Source organism: Cervus canadensis, chromosome X (genome assembly GCF_019320065.1).
Source record: "Cervus canadensis isolate Bull #8, Minnesota chromosome X, ASM1932006v1, whole genome shotgun sequence".
NCBI classification, from domain to species: domain Eukaryota; kingdom Metazoa; phylum Chordata; class Mammalia; order Artiodactyla; family Cervidae; genus Cervus; species Cervus canadensis.
The window spans coordinates 41,124,304-41,143,829 of record NC_057419.1 but is presented as its reverse complement, the minus strand read 5'-3'; the positions used below and the strand labels follow the sequence as shown (position 1 = coordinate 41,143,829).

Genomic DNA, 19,526 nt, shown 5'->3' with positions numbered 1-19,526 from the left:
ATAAGCAGAGTGAAAAACATGATCCAAAAGACCTTTTATGTAGTCTTATTTCCAGATTCCTCCACTCATTCCCTGGCATTGCTACTGTAGGATAGTCAGCTTTCTATTCTAAGCTTCTAAACCTGATGTGTTTCTTCCATGTCTGATTCCACCCAGTTCAACAAAGCATCCCTTTGGCTGACTTTCAAACACAACTGCATGTTTGTAAGCATGTGAATATTGAATATTCATGTACTAATTTATTTGTTCACAGACACAGTATACAATGGAATGTTACTCAGCCATTAAAAAGAATGAAATAATGCCATTTGCTGCAAAATGGATGAACCCGGAGAGTGTCACACAGATTGAAGTAAGTCAGACAGAGAAGGAGAAATACCGTATGACATCCCTTTTTTGTGACCTCTAAAAAGAAATGATACAAATGGACTTACTTACAAACAGGAACAGACTCATAGAGAACAAACTTATGGTTGCCAGAGAGAAGGGATAGTTAGAGAGTTTGGGAAGGTTATGTACACACTGCTATATTCAAAATGGATAACCAACAAAAACCTATTGTACAATACATGGAACTCTGCTCAATGTTATTTGCCAGCCTAGATGGGAAGATGGTGTCGGAGAGAATGGATACATGTATATGTATGGCTGAATCCCTTCGCTGTTCACCTGAAACTACCACAACATTGTAAATTGGCTATGCTGCTGCTGCTGCTGCTAAGTCGCTTCCAGTTGTGTCCGACTCTGTGCGACCCCATAGACAGCAGCCCACCAGGCTCCCCCTTCCCTGGGATTCTCCAGGCAAGAACACTAGAGTGGGCTGCCATTTCCTTCTCCAAAGCATGAAAGTGAAAAGTGAAAGCGAAGTCGCCCAGTCGTGTCTGACTCCTAGCGACCCCATGGACTGCAGCCTACCAGGCTCCTCCGTCCATGGGATTTTCCAGGCAAGAGTACTGGAGTGGGGTGTCATTGCCACCCCAATACAAAATAAAAAGTTTAGCGTTTGGGAAAAAAGGGGGGGGAAAGACTACATAAAAGGCAGACAGAACAAGAGGCAGATCAAAGCAATGACTAAGAACCAGGTGTGAGGAAGATATGAGAGTATAGAAATATATAGATACTGGGGAGCAAGGCATTAGAAATCACACTCAAGTGGGAAGAAGAGATTCATATTTTCCAGCATAAGGAAGTTAATCAGAAACCAAGAGGTCAGGGGGTTTTAGATGTAAGGAACACAGTCAGCAAATAGAGGAAGTGAGAAGTAATGGATATTTTTGTATTGTTGAAACTGAGGCAGGGACTTCCCTGGTGGTCCAGCGGTTAAGACTCCACACTTCCATTGGAAGCGGGGAGGGTTTGATCCCTGGTGGGGGAACTAAAATACCCCATGCTGCATGGTGAGATCAAAAGAAAGAAAAAAAAAAGAAAGAAACTGAGGCGGTCTTTCTGGAGCCAAAAAATAAAAGACCATGGGCCCTGCAGTCAGACTTTGATCCCTACACTAACTCTGGGGACCTAGCTAAAAGAAGTCTCAGTTTCTTCTTGGACAATATGTATATTAAAATGGCTATCCAGTGCTCACTTTGGCAGCACATATATTAAAACTGAAACAATACAGAGAAGATTAGCATGGTCCCTGCACAAGGATGACATGCAAATATGGAAGCATTCCATATTTTCACATGTACCATCTTAGAAAATGGTACCACTGAATGTAAATGATGCAACCACTATGGAGAATAGTATGATGGTTCCTTACAAAACTAAAAATAGTTACCATATGATTCAGCAATGCCACTCTTGGGTATATATCTGGAGAAAATCAGAATTCAAAAGATACATGAATCCCAATGTTCCCTGATGCACTATTTACAATAGCCAGGACATGGAAGCTATCCACTCCTCTGGCCATTGACAGAGGAGTGGATAAAGAAGGTGTGTACATATATATAATAGAGTATTACTCAGCCATAAAAAGGAACAAAATAATGGCATTTGCAGCAACGTGGATGGAGTTAGAGATAGTCATACTGAGTGAAGTAAGTCAGACAAAGACACCATGTGATATTCCTTATACGTGGAATCTTTAAAAATGGTACAAATGAGCTTATTTATAAAGCAGAAATAGAGTCACAGATATAGAAAACAAACTTATGGTTACCAGGGATGGGTGGTAAGTAAGGGGGTGGCATGAATTGGGAGATTGGGATTGACATATATACACTGCAACAGATAATTAATAAGGACTTACTGTATAGAACAGGAAGCTCTACTCAATATGCTATAATGACCTATATGGGAAAATTTTTTTTAAAAAGACTGAACATATGTGTGTATATCTATATATATATAGATATATATGATTATATGTATATATGTGTGTGTGTGTGTGACTGATTCACTTTGCTGTACACATGAAACTAATACAACATTATAAATCAAATTCGCTCTAGTAAAAATTTATCTAAGAATGGCTATTCAGGTAACAGCATGTTTGTCAAATGTGATTTGCCTGCCTTTATGTGTCTCCTGCAAGGTTCAGAGCTGTTTGTTAGGGATCATCTGCACGGTGGGCAAAAACAAGCATGCCAGGGAACTGGTGAGATAAAGAAGTTAGCAGTCCTGGGTTTCATCAAGGCAAGGTATTGGCAGTTCTTTCCCAGTGGGGCAGCTACCCTTCAGGGACTTTCCTGTCTGAGGGAACCTGACATCAAACCTGCCAGCACAGAGTGGTTCCAGCCTAGGCCCCATTCCAGGAGCTGTTCTGAAAGAGACATAACTTTCTAACATACTATGATATATGTTTCTTTCTCCTCTCCATTCTGATGCCTCCAAAAAGCCCCAGACTGCCTACCATGTGCTGGCTCCTCATGACCAGGAAGCTTATTTTTATTCTTCCAAGTATTTAGCTCATTACTTTTGTCCATAAAAGTTTCTCATTAAATGTTGAATCATGAAATGTTACTCCTGTTGTATCAGCCCCTATTTTGTAAACTCCTGTGACCATAGCAGGTATAATAATCAAGAGCATTTGAAAATTGATACCTTTAGTTTCACTTCTGGTCAAATTGAACTAACAGGGACCAGGTTTTCTTACACTCCCAAAACAACTAAAAAATTGGAAAACTATATGAAACAGTGGCTTTCAAGATATCAGACATGAGACAGTGAAGAAGAGTGGTTGCTAAGACATGGGAAATGAACAAACTGAACCTGTGGTTACCACAGCTTACTGCTTGAAGAGAGATTCCAGGCTGCAGGGCAGTCACCCTGAGTTGAGAAGAAGGAACATGAGATCCAGGTAGGCCCAACATCACTAGATTTCACAAGGCAGAGTAGCAGATGGAAGAGACTGGACACAGAGAGTGTTCCAGAAATTTGGAGAGGGATCCCTTAAGTATTTCAGTGACTATTGATCATCACATGCCAGAGAAGAAAATACCCAGGGTTGAAGAAAGAATCCACTTAAAGGATTGGAGGAATCCTCAAAATTCACACAGGACAAAAAACATCCCTTTTTTCACCAGGCAAAGTAGAAAACTTTGTATATGGTGTGGTAGGCTAAATAATGGCCCTCCAAAGATGTCCAGGCCCTAATCCCAAGAATCTGCAAATATGTTCGAGTACATGGCTAGAAGGACTTGTCAGATGTGATGACATTAAGGGTCTTGGGATGCAGAGATTATACTGGATTATCCAGGTTGTTGTTGTTTAGTCACTAAGTCATGTCTGACTCTTTGAGATGCCGTGAACTGCAGCATACCAGGCTCCCCTGTCCTTCACGATCTCCTGGAGTTTGCTCAAACTCATGTCCACTGAGTCAGTGATACTATCTAACCATCTCACCCTCTGCTGTCCCCTTCTCCTCTTGACTCCAGTCTTTCCCAGCATCATCAGGGTCTTTTCCAATGAGTGGATCCAATGTAATCACACGAGTCCTTATAAGAAGGAGGCAGGAGGGTCAGAATCAGAAAAGGAGAGGTGACAATGGAAGCAAAGGTATGAGAGGAAGAGAGAGAGTGATATTGGAAGATGCTGTGCCATTGACTCAAAGATGGAGAAAGGGGCCTCAAGCCAAGGAATCAGGCAGCCCAAAGAAGCTGGAAAATGCAAGAAAACAGATTCTTCCCTCAGAGCCTCCAGAAGGAAACATATCTGCTAACATTTGACTATAGGCCAATTTGTTTGACTTTGAACTTCTGAAATCCAGAACTTTAAGATAAAAAAACTTATATTCTTTCAGGTCACTAAGCTTGTGGGAATTTGTTATGGCAGAAATAGAGAAATACACACATAAGTACTGAATAGAGTACTCAGAAGGGTCTTGCCCCATTAGTATGGCAAATTTACCTTTTGACTAAATGGTACTCTGGTCCTGTGCAACAAAGCTTAAAAGCAAGACTCAAAAGTATTAAACTGTTTCAGGATAATTTAAACACATCCCAGAACAAAACTCAAGAATATTTATAGGAAAACAAAAATATCCAGTACTCAATGAGATAAAATTCACAATGTTTGTCATTCAATCAAAATTATCAGGCAAGCAATGAGGCAAGAAAACATGACTCTTGATGATGATAAAAATCAATCAAAACTGACCAAGAAAAAAACAGATGATGAAGTTCATAGACAAGGGCATAAGACAATTATGTAACTGCATTTCATATGCTCAAAAACCTTGAATAAAGATTGACCATCTTAAGTAGAAAAATAGAAAACATTTAAAAGAAAATAAAAGACTAAAGTAGAAGTCCTAGAGATGAAAACTACATTTGAAGTGAAAAATACATGGCATGAGATGAATGTCAGATTATACATGGCAATAAAAAAGATTATTGAACCTACAGCCATAGCAATAGAAACTAGCCAAAATGAAGCACACAGAGAAAAAGAATACAAAGAAACTAAAAGTATCATTGAGCTACGGAATAACTTCAAACAATCTAATATAAGTATAATTAGAAACCCTGAGAAGAGATAGGAAAAATATTTGAATATACAAAACTTTTCCAAATTGAGTATTATAGTCAGAGATAAAATAAGTTCAACAGACCCCAAACACAAGAGCCATGAAGAAAATCACACAAAGAAATAACATATATCATACATTCATATAAGTACATATATATATATTATATATATACACACATGTATATCATAGTGAAATTACTTTAAACCAGTGATAAAGATATCTTAAAAGTTGCCAAAGGGAAAAAAAAAAGTTGCCAAAGAAAAATGCACACTATGTAATGAGCAAAAAGATAAGGATAACAGTAAATTTCATGTCACAAACAATGCAAGTAAAAATAGAAATAATATCAGTTATAAACTCTTATAGAAAATTAAGGAGGAGGGGATGTTTCCTAACTTACTCTCTGAAGTCAGTAAATGAGATAAAGACATTACAAGAAAGGAAAGCCACAAACCAATATCTTTCCTGAACAAAATTGATAAAGTCTTAATGAAATTTTAGTCAATTGAATCCAACAATGTATAGGAAGGATATATCATGACCAAGCAAATTTTATGCAAGTATTCCATAGTTAGATTAATATTTAAAAAACAATGCACATAATTTGTCAAATTAACAGATTAGAGGAAAAAATATAATCATTGCAATAGATGCAGAAAAAGCTTTTGACAAATCCAAAAGCCATTCTGGATAAAACTCTCAGCAAACTAGGAATAATAGGGAATATCTTCAACCTGAAAAAAATTACCTATGAACAACCTACAGCTAACATCATATTATAGTGAAAGACTAAATGTTTACCTTTTTATTCAGAAATAATGTAAGAATGTCTGTTCTATATTCAGACATCTATTCAACATGTCTGCTTTTCTATTCAACATTGTACTGGAGACTCTATCAGTGCAACAAAGCAAGAACAATAAATAAGGGCTATCCAGATTAAAAATACAAACTCTATTTGTAGGTAATATGATCAACCATATATTTGTTTGGCCACACCATGTAGCTTGCAAGATCTTAGTTCCCAACCAGGGACTGAACTTGGGCCCCCTGCAGTGGCAGCACAGAATTCTAACCACTGGACCACCAGGGAATTCCCTGATCAATCACATGGCATTTCCAAAAATAGTGTGAAAATTAGTGAGTGAGGTTGGCTAGGTTGTATGACAGATCAATATTTAAAATTTGATTGTATTTCCATGTTCTAGAAAACAATTGGAAATTAAATTTATCACAACAACAACTGAACACTGTACACAGTGACAACTTGCTGAGAGAAATTAAAGAATTCCTCAATATTCCCTGTTTTGACAAGCTCACCTTTTTTAGATTCCACATATAAATGATACCGTACAGTATTTGTCTTTCTCTGTCTGATTTATTTCACTAACATAATGCCTTCAATGTTCTTAATATAACATTTTTTAAATTGAAGGACAAAAAAAGCCAAATGACCAATAGAAAAATGCAAAAAAAAAAAAGTCATGAACAGTCTCTCTCTCTCTTTCTCTAACATACGGAAATATTCAGACCCACTCACAACTAGAGAAATGCAAATTAAAACAACACTGAGATACTATTTCTCACCTATCAGACAGGCAAAACTTTAAAAGTAAGGCTACACATTTAGTTCACAAGACTATGGAAAAGCAGTCACTCTCATACATTGCTGGTGAGAATGCAAATTAGAATAAATTTTTCCAGGGAAAAATTTGACTATATCTGACAAAACTACTTATGCATGTAATTTTTGACTCAGCAATTCCAATACTAGAAATCTATTCTGAAATTTTATACCTCTAACAATACAAAAATACATATACACAAGTTTATTACTTACACCATTGTTTGTAATATACTGGAAATAATCTAAATGCCCATACACAGAATGTTGAATAAACTATGGTATATTCACATAATGGAGTGCTATGCAGCTGTTTGAAAAACAAAAGGATGACCAAGATCTCTATGAACTGATTCAGAGTGAAAATATCGACATGCAAAAAAGTATCTATAGTTCTTGCAAGAAAGAGGATATAAGAAAATACATGCATATCTGTTCTTCTGTGGAAAAGAAATATAAGATGGCTAAACCATAAACTAGGGCTTCCCAGGTGGTGTCACTGGTAAAGAACTCACCTGACAATGTGGGAGATTTAAGAGACATGGGTTGGGAAGATCCCCTGGAGAAGGGCATGGCAACGCACTCTAGTATTCTTGCCTGGAGAATTCCATGGACAGAGGAGCCTGGCAGGCTACAGTCCATGGGGTCTCAAAGAGTCGGATACTACTGAGCAACTTACACTTTCACTTTCAAACTATAAACTAAAGATGTTTCTGTCCTATAGGGAATGGTCAGCAAAAGAGAGGAAAGAAAGGTGAAATGTAGATGGGTTAGTAAGGATGAGGAAGAAGCTATGCTTCTCTGATTATAAATTTTTGTATAGCTTTGACCCTTAAAAATATAATAATGCTTCACCTATCTTCCCCAATAAATAGCTGAAATAAACCAAGATGTGAGGGCAATACAAAATGGAACACAAATAATAATAAATGAGCTGACGTGTATTACAAGTGAATAACATGACCACACTGAAGGAAATCAGGAAGAAAAGTCTTAATCTAAGTATCCTTGGAGAAAAGTATTTTGACTGGATACTATAAGGCTAAAGACAAAAAGAACTGCACACAGTAAGTCTGGTTCTCATAGGTTAGCAATTCTGAAATTATTTTGAAATCTAGAGTTGAACATATAGGTAAATATATTTTAGATGATGAGAGCCAGGTTTCTCACTCTCAGAATTCCAAATAAGGGAAGTGTTAGAATGAAACTTGTGGTGTATATTAGAACTGAAGGTATCAGAAAGAACTCATTGTTTTACATATATGTACATAATTAATTAGATAGCTATAGAAATAAACATAGATATGTGTGTATATATATGGGTTAGTACACACAGATATATTTCTTTGCTCTGTCTACTGAAAGAGCCTAGAAACAGTGATACCCCAGTAGCAATAAGCATTCCTAGTGTCCAGATCTTGGTTTCTAAAACACCATTCTTCAATAAAAGAAACTAGGACTCCTTGGAGAAGTAGTTGATTCCAGGACAGGGTACAGAAAACAGCAAGATGAGCTTGGAATATTTTGTGGTGCCAGAAAATAAGGAAACACTCAATAAAGGATAAGGGTATGTCAAAAGGACACAGGAGCCAACCTGAAGAAGGTCCCAGTGGCCAAAGATGGAGCAATTTGAGAAATGAAATGAATAGTGATAGTACTGAATTATAATCCACAGAATAAAATAAATACCCATGAGTCTGTGTTGAAAATAATATTTAAATACATGAATAAAGGAGTGAGAATGGAGAGCTCCCCCTTACTGAAGAATTCCAATTTTAAAATGCTGAAAGAATGAGAGAAATGCAAAAATCACCATGGGGCAAACACCACAGTGATCATTGTTGTGGGCAGGATCCACTAATGGATAGTAAACTCAGTAAGTGACAGTTTGAGGAGAAACAGGATACTAGCATACCCTAAAAATATCTCTCTCAAGAGATCACTTCCAAAGGAAAAAAAAATAGTAATTTTCAGTAGAGAAATTTGGAAGGCACCACCCTTACCAAGTAACTAAGAGTCATAGTAATAAAACATATTGGCATCAGGTACCCTCCAATAGGATGCACTAAGAAGGACACAACATAACTTCTATATTGGTCTTGTCAAAAATTTATAACCTCAAGCTAATCTTGAGGAAACACCAGAAAAAACTCAAATTATGGGTTCTGCAAAATAACTGGCTGGTACTTTTCAAAAGTTTCACAGTCACAAAAGACAAGGAAAGGCTAGGAATGGTCAGATTGGAGGAGATGAAGGAGACACAGTGACATGCAACATGGGATCCTAGAACAGAAAAAGTTCATTTGGGGGGAAAAACTGGTAAAATTCAAATGAGCTCTGTAGCTTAGTTAATCATATTGTACCAGTGTTAATTTCCTAGTCTGGATAATTGTACTGTGCTTATATAAGATATTAACATTAGAGGAAGTTGGGTGAAACATATACCTGAACTTTTTGTGCTATTTTTGCAACTATCCTGCAAATCTAAAATTATTTCAAAAGGGAAAGTTAAAAATAATCTTGTGTGTGTGTCTGTAGGCAGTAGAGAGGGAGAATGAGAAAGAGAGAGAAATGTCACGAGTCACCAGAGATGTATGCAGTAATCAAATATGACATAAATCCCACTAAAAACCAAAATGCTAAACAGCGTAAAGATGAATGTCCACCTACTGGAGATATGAAAAAGACAATGTGGGGGCATCAAGCTTCCTTAAGTTACAGAAATACCACTGTATTTCTGCTATCTGATCCACTGAAAGATAAACCTAAATGAGATTAATCTAGTTAAACATGACTAGCCTGCACAGGTTTAGTGAAAGCAGACATGAGCAGGCATTACCTCAAGACCAGAACTAACTCAAAAAGACAGGTGATAACTCACCTTTACTGAGAAAGTAATGACCATTGTCCCAGAGTCTGAAGGTCCTCAGAATTTCAGAAACTCTTTTGTCTCTGATAACAGTGTGGGGTTACCCACCCACGGAGACAGGTACACAGAAGAAACAAAGGGTCTTAAATACTGAGTTCTTGTGCTATACTGTCTATTCTCTGTGTTGGTTACAATCTTACCAACTTCTTTTTGTTGATCTTGGACTAATGCCCTCATGTTTAAAAGCCACTTTGAAAGATGGATTATTTAAATCTTTGTTCTGCCTTTCATTTTTTTTCATTCTGAAAAAATTTTCTATCATTATCTTATTGCTACACTGGCTTTCACCTTTAATCCAGATGGAAAATGCATACTTAATGCAATACCCTGCAAATAATTTTAGCATCTGAACATTTTTGCCAAGAGCAGCCATTTTAAAGGTGGAGCTTGGTAATGTCACTTTTGCTGATTAATTGCCTCCATGTTAGATAGATGAGTGTTTTCATTTCAGGTTGGACAAGAAAAAGAATAATAATGGTAGTGAACCATGGGATTACAATTTTTTTGGATTAAAGAAAAAATGGCTCTGTAAGTAGTGATTATAAAAGTAGGGAGAGCCAAAGGACAGTTGTGTGTGTGTGTGTGTGTGTGTGTGTGTGGCAGAATGGTTATAGTGTGGAATGATCATGAAATGCTTTTATTGAAAGTCAATTAATGTCATATCTGCTAAGTCACATTTTGTCATAGTGTGGGTTCCCTACAATCTGAGGAGAGCTTATATACCAATGTATTATTCAGGAGGATACAATTCCAGGGAAGCAAGGAGGAAGAAAGGAAAGTGTGGAAGGAATGTGAGAGAGCATATATAGGTGATAAGCTGGCCACAGCCTCTCAAGAAAATCTAGCTAGCTCTGAGTTATGTGGGAAGTTTTCAGAGAAGCTCCTTCTATGTCCTTTCTCATTCATCAAAGGATATCTCCACAAGAGCAGAAGCTGGTATTGTGGGAGTAGTTTGGCAAATATAGGACTAGAATAACTGACCTCTTCCAGAAGGAGATCAGACATACCACTGGTTAATCATAGGCTTACTAGATCATCTAGTGGTGCAAAAGGAAAAAATGTAGGGAATGTTATTATTATTGGCAAACCCACTGCTGTTACTCATCTACACCAGGTTCTCCAACATCAATACAGCTAATGTTTTAATCTCCATCAGTCACTCTTCTGTTTATAACCATTGGTATAGAGCTCAGGCATGGGAAAGAAGGGTATTATATATTAGCCCCTTCAATCTACAATAACTAGAATTATACTTTGCTGTGTGCTGCGTGTGTGTGGTAAGTCGTTTCAGTCATGTCCAACTCTTTGTAACCCCATGGACTGTAGCCTGCCAGGCTCCTCTGTCCATGGGATTCTCCAGGCAAGAATACTGGAGTGGGTTGCCATGCTCTCCTCCAGGGAATCTTCCCAACCTAGGGATTGAATCTGCGTCACTTAGGTCTCCTGCATTGGCAGGTAGGTTCTTTACCACTAGCGCTACCTGGAGGGCCCTTGTACTTTGTTATTTGATATTATATATAGGAGTCAGGGTGTTGGGAGAGGAAAGAGAGGGAGAACGTGCCTGTGGTTCACAAGTTTGGACATAGCCAGTGGTTGAAAATTCTCACATTCTCATTCTTGGAAGAAAGTTTTGATTTAGGAAACAAAGTTCATCACAGTCAAGTCCAATGGCCGTAGTGAATGACTTTGGCATGGGTAACAGGATTGCTTCTTCTTAGGAGAGTGAAAAATAGTCTGAGACAATGAGAGGAAAATGCAGAATGAGATGGGATTAAAAGGAATTGGGTGGCTCTTGTGAATATTTCATATACTAGTCCAGACAGTGATTTCAAAAGAATAATTCTAAAAATGTTTGAATCAATGACAGCATCTTTGGAATAAGTATTTATTTGGTCTTTTAAGATGGTTATTTTGAAACACAACAATCATTCGGATATTCATATTATCTCTGGTATTTGTAAGGTCACCATATAATGTATTGCACCCAAAAGGGGGCACTTTTTAGAGTGAAAGGATGCTATTAATAATTATGCTGGAACAAAGGCACAAATCAGGACTGTACCCAGCAAACTGGGACATACGGCACCCTAGACATACCATTGTCTTTCCTTTTAGTCACCCTTTTAAATACCATCGATGTCTCCTTTTGAAAAATTTTCTTTGTGAGGTCTTATAGGAGAAACATTTATTGAAATCTCTTATTAAGATGATATAATATTTAGAGAGTGGGGAGGAACTTTATTCTTTTTATACCAGTGAAGGAGACCAAAATATGCTATCCCAAAATATGCCACTTTGGCATAAGAATTATTCTGAGCTAAAGGCAATTTCCAGCAGACCTAGGAAAAGCTTTTTACCTCCCCCAACTGCCTAAAAATAAGGTATAAATTTCCCCTTTTGTAAAGACTTTACATTTATATAGGAAATTTCCTTATTTCTTTTTGTAAAAATGTCTGTACCAGGCAAAGAACTACTCCTAGAGCCACCTTTTATCACCTATGTGAAAGACTCTTATCTGCAAGATAACCCTTATTTATCACACATTTCCTCCCCTCCTCTTCCTATAATTTACCCCCCCCCACCTACCCATAAGACCCAAATCCCTTTTCCTTTGTTTAGCCTAAGATGGCATATAAACCTGAATCATCTGGCTGCCTCCTTGAGGCACATTTTTCTTTGTAACTCCCTCATACATCATTAAAACTCTTTTTTTCTCTCTTGTAAATTTGTCTTTTATCATTTTTGTTTGTAGGCTCCAGACATTGAACCTAGAAGAGAGGAAGCAAAAAGTTTTTTCCTCCCCTACACCAGCTGTGTTGTGAACAAAAAATGCCAGAACAAATGTCAGAAGAGAAAAATTTTGTCAATTGACTGGAATTTAATTACTAGATGTTTGACTGTATCATTCCAAGTGGCTAGAAGGGGTGACATTTCTTCCCCAGGTAGCATCCATTCCCTGGTTTTATTGGATCTAGGTAAATTGTCTTAGTGTTACCCCAAAACTGGGTTCACCTCTCAGTGGGTATTGAGTCAATAGCTGCAACAAAGCCAAAGATCAGAAGAAGATAGGATTTATTATTACTTGCAGGAAGTAAGAAGACACTGAGGATCTTTCCCAAAGCAGTGTCTCCCCAACACTAAGACTAGGGAAGTTTTAAGCTAGGGGTATGAAACCAAGTAGGACCTTGTGGGGCTCCTGGGCATGGAAGTCTTTTCTGTGTCCCCCATTTCTTGTTTGTAAGGAATAGGCCTCAGCCTCCATGACCTTCCCTGAGTTCCAAAGGGCAGATTTGAACAGTTGTTAATCAGGGAAGAGAGGGAATGTGGATACAAGGGATGAATAGTCAAAAAACAATAGTGTAATCTTGGGACAGGGTCCTGGTTCTGCCTCAAGGGATACACATAACAATATTTTTGAGCTCTTCTGAAGAATTAAAACCCCCAATAAATGGAAGGTGTAAACTACTTGATGAAGCATTCTTCATTGAGAAGGTCACAGTTTGATAACCTCGAGAACCACAGAAGTTCATCAGGAGGCTACCTAAGGCCAGATTAAAGGAGTGCAGGCCCTGCACACACCCTGATCCTATTAGCGACCTCAGCCTTGAATCACTGCTATAAAACTCCTCTCCAAATTCTCCCAGGCTGGGACACACAGTTTTTGAAGGCACAAGCCTGCTATGTTTTCCTTTGCCTTGCAAGGCAATAAAGCTATTCTTTTCTTCTTTACTCAAACCTCTGCCTCTGAGATTCAATTCGCACCAGTGCACAGAGGCCAAGTTTTCGGCATCAGGCAGATGCATATTCCTGAGAGAACTTGAGCAGAAGAGAATTCAGCATAGAATTGGGGAAAAGATTGACAGAGCCCACGCTTTAGTTGATTGAGGTCTGGAATGTCAACATCATCATTCATCATCACTCCATCACCTGGGTGGGGGATTTAGTTTGTGCTGAATTAAAGGATATATTATTATGCATATCTCTTGAGTGAGAAACAGGACCCTGCCCCAAAGCTGCATTATTGTTTCTTGACTGGTCCTTCCTAGCTTCCGCATCCCCTCCCTTAAGATCATTAATTACGGAGACTTGTTCAAGGGCAAGCACTGCAGCCAGGTTTACATCACAAAATAGCTTAAGCAAAAATGGGTTCTCTTATGTCAAAAAAGTCATTCCTGATTTTCTTTCTCTGGAGATGCCCCAAACTATCTACTTACATTAGTTTCTTCCAGCATCGATTGCATGAAGTTGTAGTAGACACTGTGATATGCTGCCCAGATCTTCCTTCAAATATGAAGAATTCGTTCCATGGTTACTGAGAGTGCTGCCAACTGATAGCTCTCAGTTCTCAGTCCCCTTCAGGGATAGACTTGGCTGAAAAAAAAAAAAAAACTTCAAAGTCCAACTGGGGAAGCCCACATCCAATGCCTGAACAATGCAGGGTAAGCCTGGCCCTCTTGTATTAAGTAGAGAAGCTATGAAGAGCTCCCCAAGACATCAGCTGAAATTTTCATTGAGACTGGGATCTCAACTTCTCCATCAACCCAGTCCCCTTCTTTCTACAGGTATTGATACTAAGAGCACTTTCTAATCTCCATCCTGGAGCCTGATTTCTGGTGACTTCAAACTGTGACAGTCAGTTTTACTCTAACATGTGATCCATTCTGGTCTCAACTCCTGAGCAAAAGGCTGAGATTTATTCTTGTCTCACAAGTTCTACTTTCCATGAATGCCCAGATGGAAAGACTAAAGGTCTCTGCTCTTGAAGTTGCCACTCCTTTGAGGACAGACATTTAAGGAGGAATAATAGAAATATCTGTACACCTTCAACAATTGAAACAAATTCATTACACATACTACAGCAGCAGTATTGGTAGCTTGAAAACCATTTGACTCATCAGAATCTTGGGGTCTTGCTGCCAGTCTCTCTATAAGACAGAAACTCTCCTATTCAAGGTAGATCCTTAGTGCCCTGCACATGGCCAAGACAGAAGAGGTACTTGGTAAATGTTTGTGAATGAATGGATATATGTCTGGAAAGAATGATGAACCAACTCATGCAGTTCCCCAGGGTAGTGCTTAAGAGCTCTAGAAATGAAATATTCAATTCAAGGTGAGAAGATGGGAGGAAAGAACAAGAATTAAATGAATGGGAGGCAAACAGGAAGGTTCATAAAAGGGAGAAGGAAGACTGAATAAAAGCAAGCCAGTCTTCTACTAAAGAAGGAAGTGTTCTGCAAGCTTACTCACTCTTTAACCTTCTCTCTTCTTAGTTACTTTTCAACAGATTCTCACCTCTATTCTACCTACTAAAACAGAGGAGTATATTACAGGCTCTGCCTTATTGCTGAATTATTTGTGGCATTATGAGAATTTGTCTATAGTATCAGAATGGTGCTGGCTAAGTGTGAGGTCTTTTTATAGGAAACTTTTTCTACAGCAGTTGGAATTGAAATTGGAAACATGCAGGCTTTGAACACTAAGCTGGAGATGATGAGCAGGAAGTAGCAAATGAATAACTACCTCATTAGATCATATTCTCATTTTTACAGTTTAGCACAAAGACATTTGCAGCCACAAGACTTGTTACCTAGTGGTATAGCTGTATCCAAGCCAATAAAGATTGTACCAGGCTAAAACCTTGCTCAAATCCATCACCGGTAAGTATAAAGAAACCTCAGATACTTCAGGATTTACTATAATTTTTTTCTGGATAAACTGTGACTTACTAATGGAAATTTTGAAAGTGATTCTAGGCATCAACTAATATAAAATATTTAAACAATGGTGTAAATGGATAAGTGTTCCCTTGATCACAAGTAAAATCTATTCTTTTTTATTTTTTAAGAGAAAAGACATCTAAGATAAAAGCCTTTAGGGATCCTTTCAAACTCCTGAATGTCTGACTAGGGTTTCAGATAACAATGGATCAGACAATGAACTCACCCTCCCCATGTCCATAAGCATGGACATATTTATTCACACCAATTATTACACTAGGCTGAATGAACTAATCCTGAATGCTCAGCACTATTATTAGCAGGGACAGCTGTATTTCAAAGCTCTACCTCTAGTAATTATGTTTATTATAGGTGTAAAAAAATTTACATAAAGTTATAGAATTCACTGCAAATGTTAACCACGTTTCATCTCAAGTGGAGCATTAGGTATGAGTGTCGATAGGGTAGAATTCAGCATAAAGCAGTAATCAGGTGATTATAAAGTATGAAGCAGAAATCAAATAAGAAGTCACCTTTTACTGACAGCACTTAGAATTGCCCCAAGAGATCACTCTGAAGAGTTCAGGTTCTAGTAAAATTATTTATGATTAAGTGTTATAAGGCTGTTCAAAGACGAGATCGGGCGTGTTCAGGGTGGTATGGTTGTAGAATATAAGGCTCTTCAAAGAATGTATAAATAATAACTAACTCCATTTTTTCATGGATGCTATAATTATTTAGAATTCTTATTTTTAGTTAACTTCTGAAAGTACAGATTTATTTTAGAAATTGATTTGAGGGAATGCTTAAAATTGCAATCTTTAAAAAAAATTAATAGTCAAATAATCTACCAAAGAATGAATAGCTCAAATTTAGTCAACTGTAATTCAAGAAACTCTATTGTTCACAACTGCTCCCAGAATAGCAATTGTATTATTAGTTCAACAATGTTGCCAGAATAGCAATTGTATTATTAGTCCAACAATATTGCCAGTCTTCCCTATGACCACACCCTTGCAGAGCTCCTCCAGTTACTTGCAGTCCTAAACCTGGGGGTGAAGGAAATCATGTAAAAAGTCAATAATGAATGGGGTGCAAAGCATTTTCAGAACCTGATTTTCCCCATTCCTTACCCTAGTGCTCAGGGCAAAGGGAGGAGAGAAAGAGAAAGAATACAAATATTTCAAAGGAAACTATAAAAGTTTATCCACATTTAGATACCCCCAGAAGGCACGATGTTTTACATGAGTCCTGGAACCACTCACTTCCATTCAGGAGGTAGTCACACCTATTTTGTGTCAAAAATAAACCTGTACAATTGGAGACATTGTAGATTAATACAAAGATTAATACAGAAGGAGGAAAACTTTGTAAACATGCTCTTGGGGAAAATACTAATGCAAATGAATATGAATCAGAAAATGTATTTTTCAATAAATTGGTGGGAGGAAAATCTCACAGAATTTATCTTTATTCAAAATGTATTTTCTACCAGCAAGCCAGACACCTATGTCTCTTAGCACCACCACTGCCCTGTGAGATCTCACCAAAATTACAACTAAAAACTGGTTCATATGTACCTTTATGTACCTTTGGTAATAAAGTCTTTTTAAATAACAGCTGGAATTTGCTTGTGTGCTTGTAACACAAAATTTAGCCAGGTTTACCATTACACCTGATGTTGTATATAAAATTGTGTGCTATTTTAAAAGCTCTGACAGAGTTACAAAATTAATCACAGCACAGGAAATTTATGCTAACATGATGAGTGAATGAGTGAACATGTGAAATTCAGCCTATGTTATTGGAAAACATTTTTTCTCATGCATTCTTGAAACTTAAACTCCAATTTTATCTTTCTAGTAACAGTGCTGATTATTAGAACAGAGTCTTTGAAGTTCTCTCCCAAGGAAGCATTTCCTCTTAAGTGGAGAGTCAAAGGAAACTTCAGCCCCTATTTTTAATAATAATGTTTTTTTAAAAGTATAATTTATATACCATAAAATTCACCAGTTTTTACTGTACAACTTAATGATACTTAGTGTAAGAGTCATACAACTATCACTATAATCCAACTTAGAATATTTCCATCATCCCCCAAAGATCCTTAATACTCATTTGTATTCTTCCTGCACCCCTACATCCTGCATTCCTATCCCCAGCTCCAACCAACCAATGATCTACTTTCAGTGTCTGTGGATTTCTCTTTTTCTGGACATTTTATATAAGTGGAATCATAAAGTATGTCGTCTTTTGTGACTTGTTTCTTTCACTTAGCATAGTTTTCTTGTTTCATTCATGCATCAGTAGGTTGCTCCTTTTAATAGCTGAATATTATTCCATTTTGTATGACCAACATAGATAGCATATTAAAAAGCAGAGACATTACTTTGCCAACAAAGGTCTGTCTAGTCAAGGCTATGGTTTTTCCAGTGGTCATGTATGGATGTGAGAGTTGGACTGTGAAGAAAGCTGAGCACCAAAAAATTGATGCTTTTGAATTGTGGTGTTGGAGAAGACTCTTGAGAGTCCCTTGGACTGCAAGGAGATCCAACCAGTCCATCCTGAAGGAGATCAGTCCTGGGTGTTCATTGGAAGGACTGATGCTGAAGCTGAAACTCCAATACTTTGGCCACCTCATGCAAAGAGATGACTCATTGGAAAAGACCCTGATGCTTGGAGGGATTGGGGGCAGGAGGAGAAGGGGACGACAGAGGATGAGATGGCTGGATGGCATCACCGACTCGATGGACATGAGTTTGAGTAAACTCCGGGAGTTGGTGATGGACAGGGAGGCCTGGTGTGCTGTGATTCATGGGGTCTCAAAGAGTCGGACACGACTGAGCGACTGAACTGAACTGAATTCCATTGTGTGGATATACTGTTTGCGTGCTCAGTCTTGTGACCCCATGGGTGGCAGCCCTCCAGGCTCTTCTAATTCTCTAGGCAAGAATACTGGTGTGGGTTGACATTTCCTACTCCAGGGGTTCTTTCCGACCCAGAGATCGAACCCATGTCTCCTGCGTCTCCTGCATTGGCAGGTGGATTCTTTACCATGGAGCCACCCGGGAAGCCCATGGATATATTCCATTTTGTTTAAGCATTCAAAAGTTGAGGGACATTTGGAGTTGTTATAATGCAGCTATGAACATGTGTATACAAGTTCTTTTGTGGACATATGTTTTCATCTCTCTTGTGTAGATTATCTAGGAGTGAAATTACTGGGTCCTATGGTAGACCTATTTTAACTTTTTAAGAAACTACCAAATTGCTTTCCAAACTGGCTCTACCATTTTACAGTCCCATCAGAAATATGAGGAATCCAGTTTCACCATATTTTTACCAACACTTATTATAACTGTCTTTTTTAATATAGCTAATCTTGTGGGCCTCTTCATGGATCACAACCTTGTCATGGTGAAGCACTGTGCTATGTACTATGTCACTTCAGTCATGTCCAACTCTTTGTGGCCCCATGGACTATAGCCCGCCGGGCTCCTCTATCCATGGGATTTTCCAGGCTAGAATACTGGAGTGGGTTGCCATTTCCTTCTGCAGTGGATCTTCCTGACCCAGTAATTGAACCCAAGTCTCCTGCATCTCCTGCATTGGCAGGCAGGTTCTTTACTACTAGCATCATCATGGCAAAATGCTTTGGGTAACTCAATGAAACTATGAGCCATGCTGTGCTGGGCTATCCAAGATGGACTGATCATAGTGAAGAGTTCTGACAAAATGTGGTCCATTGAGGAGGAAATAGCAAACCATTCCAGTATTCTTGCCAGGAGAATCCCATGAACAATATGAAAAGGCAAAAAGGTATGACACTGGAAAATGAGAACCCCAAGTTGGAAAGTATCCAATATGCTACTGGGGAAGAGCAGAGGGCAATTACTAATAGTTTAAGAAAGAACAAAGCAGCTGGAGCAAAGAGAAAATGACACTCAGTTGTGGATGTGTCTGATGGTGAAAGTAAAGTCCGATGCTGTAAAGAACAATATTGTATAGGAACCTGGAATGTTAGGTTCATGAATCAAGATAAATTGGACACGATCAAGCAGGAGATGGCGAGAGTGAACATCAACATTTTAGGAATCAGTGAACTAAAACGGATGGGAATGGGAGAATTTAATTCAGATGACCATTATATCTACTATTGTGGGCAAGAATCCTTAAAGAAATGGAGTAGTCCTCATAGTCAACAAAAGATTCCGAAATGTGGTACTTGGGTGCAATCACAAAAACGACAGAATGATCTTGGCCTGTTTCCAAAGCAAACCATTC

General features: G+C 38.1%; 1 non-coding gene across 1 annotated transcript; it reads left to right on the top strand.

The window, feature by feature from the left end:
• The first annotated feature begins 1,574 nt into the window (after positions 1 to 1,574).
• On the top strand, positions 1,575 to 1,680 carry LOC122436105. The gene has a single exon (XR_006267876.1). It is a non-coding gene; the product is annotated as a U6 spliceosomal RNA (small nuclear RNA).
• The last annotated feature ends 17,846 nt before the right edge of the window (positions 1,681 to 19,526 follow it).